The sequence below is a fragment of the Engraulis encrasicolus genome, chromosome 10 (genome assembly GCF_034702125.1).
Source record: "Engraulis encrasicolus isolate BLACKSEA-1 chromosome 10, IST_EnEncr_1.0, whole genome shotgun sequence".
In the NCBI taxonomy this organism is placed as follows: domain Eukaryota; kingdom Metazoa; phylum Chordata; class Actinopteri; order Clupeiformes; family Engraulidae; genus Engraulis; species Engraulis encrasicolus.
This window is the reverse complement of record NC_085866.1, coordinates 2,683,464-2,688,463: the sequence shown is the minus strand read 5'-3', so window position 1 is coordinate 2,688,463 and position 5,000 is coordinate 2,683,464. Positions and strand designations below refer to the sequence as shown.

General features: G+C 43.4%; 1 protein-coding gene across 1 annotated transcript in view; it reads right to left on the bottom strand.

The window, feature by feature from the left end:
* The window catches only part of LOC134456399 (plexin-A1-like), a 170,871-nt gene that overhangs the window by 50,035 nt on the left and 115,836 nt on the right, over window positions 1–5,000 (bottom strand). The window lies entirely within an intron of this gene.

Below are 5,000 nucleotides of genomic sequence, written 5' to 3'. Positions count from 1 at the left end.
AGAGAGAGAGAGAGAGGGAGACAGAGAGAGAGAGAGAGAGAGAGAGAGAGAGAGAGAGAGAGAGAGAGAGAGAGAGAGAGAGAGAGAGAGAGAGAGAGAGAGAGAGAGAGAGAGAGAGAGATATGGAAATCGGAATAAAGGGAGAGAAATGTAAGGGATGCGGAGATGGAAGCTGGAGAGCCAGATATAGGCAGAGAGAGAGAGAGAGAGAGAGAGAGAGAGAGAGAGAGAGAGAGAGAGAGAGAGAGAGAGAGAGAGAGAGAACGAGAGATGTCCAGAGAGAGAGAGAGAGAGAGAGAGAGAGAGAGAGAGAGAGAGAGAGAGAGAGAGAGAGAGAGCTTCTTTTAATAATATGGCCGTCAATGCAGCGGCGCAGAGCAAGGCAAAGCAAGAGCCATGGCTGCTGTCAAATGCACGACTGCCACTCGGCCGCCCGCTAATGACTGCTGATGTTCCCCCAGCCTGCTCTGCTCTGCTCCGCCCAGGACCCCTTATACCACTTTTTCTCAAACTGTTTCAGACCGACGACCACTTTTGTTCCCCAAAAAATGTTCAGGGACCACCTGTCAACTAAATTGACAGTCGACAGGTGCTCATTTGACACTGCTAATTTCGATGCAGATCATTTACTTTTTATTCACATTATTGCAAGCCTGTCTTATCATGGTGAAAATAAGACTTCTGCTATGTTTAGGTCTCTGATAATGTTACAAATACAGTATAGCCTACTAGTCTGGTTTTCTTGGAGAAGTAGAAATCACCTTGCGGACCCTCTGAGGGGTCTGTCGTGGACCACTAGTGGTCCCCGGACCATACTTTGAGAATCACTGCCCTCGACTCACTCCCTCAGGTCTGAAGCAAGGGAGACACAGACAGACAGCCCTCATTCACAATGGCCTAGAAACATTACATCCTCTTCAGTGAGAGATGAAGAAAGATAGAGAGGATGTGGTTGAGCGAGGAGGTTTTTACTAGACCAGAACATTTTAAAAAAATGCTAATTTTGTACTCCGAATCGACTGGGCCAGAAGTAACTTCAGGACTTACGTAGCTGTGTACGATATCTTAACCCCTTTTCTCTTCAACGCTGATTTCTATTCGGCCCTGTCTTACACTCTTTCTGTAGGTCTTTCGTCACGTCTGCACACGCAATAGATCCTCATACAACACGCAATAGGTCACACATTCTAATGCAAGATGAGTCTTGGCTTTTCAATGCAACTTATTTCATGTCTTTATGTGCTCCGCAGGCTGACATATTTCGTTTTTTATAGGCTTAGAGCATCATTTCCTAAAAAGAGTTCAGGCACTCAGCAGGTGTGTCTTGAAGTTGCCTTAGGCTTGAATTAGTTAAACTACCACTACCGGCAGAAACCAGTAAGTAAGACCATTTTGCTTGACAGTGTTGCCAGATTGGGTGGTTTCCAGCCCAATTGGGCTGTTGAGGATGGCTGTTTACAGGTAGAAAATGGCATTAGGTATTGTTTTCTGCAGACAAATGGACATGGAAAAGAAATTAATAGAATTTGGTTCAAATTTGTAAGGATTTAGTGCCTCCTGGCGTTTTTTCAGCATTTTTCAACCGTCACATCTGGCAACACTGCTACTAGACTCTCACCGCATCAAGTTTGTACTTTTAACACTGCCCTGCTGAGCTTCTGTTCAATTAGCCTAGAGCAGTGGTTCTCAAACTTTTTGTGTGAAGTACCCCCTGAGAAAATATTGAGCTCTCCGAGTACCACTTTGACAAACAACATTAGAATATCGCTGTAAAGGCCTTCCATATTCACTTTTGCCAGTCAATTCAGGAGAGGTTCATAACGGCATCAACAGCTACTGTCACATTCAGTGCAAGTCTGTTTTCTTGCTTGCCTAGTATATTATTCTGTATTATGTTTTCAGATTCATACAGTTAAATATTACAAAATGTGAGACCAAAGAGACATTTACGACTGTAGCAACTTAATCAGCCTTCAAACCAATGCACAAAAAATGAATTCTTCCAAGTACCACTAGAGACCACCAGTGGTACGCGTACCACAGTTTGAGCACCACTGGCCTGGAGTTTAAGTGGTAAACCCTCTGGTTAAACCTGAGGAAGTATGGAGGTGAATCTGGTACAAATATCCTCAAAGATTGCGCAACACCTCCTCACGAATTGGCATTCAATGCAGCTCAAGGTCGACTCGGATCTTCAGTCAAATCCTGAGCAAACACTTGGCACACAGAAAAGTAGTTTCCTCGCATAGATTTATATCTGCAAAGTAAAGGGCATCAGAAAATAAGAGTTGAACAGGTTTTATCTGAGTATTACTTAGGCAACACCGCCACAGGTATGGGCAGTTTAAAGGTGAAAAGTGTTTGCCGAGAGTCTGCAATTCAGAGCTGGTATCTGATATCTGAGGTTTACCCAAACTCTTATCTTGATAGAGAATCTTTTGCTCCTCTCTCTCCATCTCTCCTTTTCTTCTTCTTTTCTTTGACTCCACTTCCTCCTCCACCTCCCCTGTCATTGTCTGTTCATCTTTCTTCCTCCTCCTTCCTAACTGTTTGACAAATGGCCTGTTTCTTCCCCTTACTCCTTTATGGTTTTGATGGCTTCCACTACACGCCGGCTCTCTTCTCTCCTCTTTTCTTATATTCTTCTTCTTCTTCTTCTTCTTCTCTTCTCTACAGTCTCTCCCCGGCCCGACTCTCTCTCTCTCTGCTCTTCTCTTTTCTTATATTCTTCTTCTTATTCTTCTCTTCTCTATAGTCTCTCCCCGGCCCGACTCCCTTCTCTCCTCTCCACTTCTCTTATATTCTTCTTCTTCTTCTCTTTTTCTCTATAGTCTCTCCCCGGCCCGGCTCTCTCTCTCTGCTCTTCTCTTTTCTTATATTCTTCTTCTTCTCCTCTTCTTCTCTACAGTCTCTCCCCGGCCCGACTCTCTGTCTCTGTGCTCTCCCAACAGAGCATTATTTGTGAGGCATAGTGTACAATATTTCAGAGAGACGTCTAATGCATTCTGTCAAATCCGCTTCGCTCGCTGGCCCGTCGCGGCGGACAGCTCGGAAATGAAAGCAATGCAGTGTGGTCCTGAGCTGAGCTTCTCAAATGGTGGAAGACGCAGAGGCGGACTTTCCATTAGGCAAACCTAGGCAATTGCCTGGGGCCCCGACCAACTCTGTCCTACATAGGGGCCCCAGCTGTCACACCAGTCTCAGTAAGCACACTGATCTTGATCTTAATTTGTCACTTACAGTACAGTATGTAAAGCAACAGAAGATATATGTGACACAAAATCTCTTAAATAGCACCAAACACAGAATTTTATGTCTGTACAATTCTTTTGAGGGCCCCATGCTTATACTTTGCCAAGGGCCCCAAAATGGCTAGGTCCGCCAATGGTGGAGAATGTAGCACGGAAAAGCACGGATGGCAGCCTTGGCTTTCAGCACGAAAACATCCAATTGAAAACAAGTTCAGAGAGTGCACAGCAAAAAAAGAACACAAGTGGCAACACACTTCAACTTTGAGTCCGTTTCCGTAAAGCACAGTAAACACTAACTCAAAGTTATGAAATGTTGCACTGCTTGCAGTGCAAAGGGATTTGTAAAAAGTAGTCCTTCTAAATCCTAATTTTGGTCAGTGTAATTATGAATTACTTCATGCAGTATTATAGCATTGCACGAGATTTTTTAACCATTAATGAGATCACTACCTTTATGCAATATACTTCTGCACCTTTACAAACACCCAACAATAGGATGACTGACTCAAAACCCCATAAATGATAAAAGTATAACAAACTGCTTTGTTAGAATAAAGTCTGCATTTGGAAGGCTTCAATGTCTTTCCCCACAGGCAGTCTTCCTAGGTGCACAACTACATTTGTATGAATTTACGTTTTTGTTTGCTCAGGATATTATAAGAGTTTAAACTGTAAGGCATTACACTAAACCACTGTGACACGTTTGTAAATGCAGTGTTGTCTACTTTTGGTATAGCACTAAGCTCAGCATTACTGAACTCTCTTCTGAAATTAACAAAATTGAAAGGCATGACAATGAAAACGTAAACACTCTGTAATATAGACAAATTACACTGCTTCTTAGTATTCCGCTCTCTCTCTCTCTCACTCTCTCTCTCTCTCTCTCTCTCTCTCTCTCTCTCTCTCTCTCTCTCTCTCTCTCTCTCTGTGTATGTGTGTGTGTGTGTGTGTGTGTGTGTGTGTGTGTGTGTGCATGTGACTCACGGTGGTCTTCTGGCATTGGATGCTGGTGCTGTTGAAGCGTAGTGCGGTGACGTGTGTGTGTGTGCAGTGTTGGGAGTAACTCGTTACAAAAGTAACTAATTACTGTAATGCATTACATTTTTGAGTAACGCAGTAATGTAACTGATTACAGGGGAAAAAAATCGGTAATAGCCTATGTCCTCGTTACAATGCAAGTAACTTGCACATTACAACGCATTTTTTTCACCTAAATTTTGTGTGGGTATTTTGTTTTCTTTATACAATGTTCGCGGATCACCGCGAGATCAGCTATTGCCTACGATAGCCTACGTCCGCGCAGAGATTTTAAAGTTTCACGCAGAACATTGCTTCCTCTTTCACGTTTCGTCTCTCGAAATGGCAGACTGACAAAGGATGACCGATCCAAAAGATCCAGCTTGCTCGTTTTCAAGATGGGTATATGCCCACTACTTTGACGCCATTGAAAATAAGGACGCCAAGAACATTTAAGTTAAATGCACACTGTACTTGAAACCCAAACCGCTTTCCACGTCGAAAAACAGTAGCCTACAAACAATTTGACGATTTGAAGAGGTGCCATAGCACCACCAAATTAGTCAGGAAAGGAGGGGATGCATCCCATTCGCACGAGACAGGGACACGGCAGGGTAGGCTATCCGACGGGGGGATGAGTATGTTGCACCCCCCTCACTTTTGTTCAACTAAACATCACTAAAATTGAAATAAATCAATTTGAAATAAAATATTATAGGCCTCTTGGCTCAT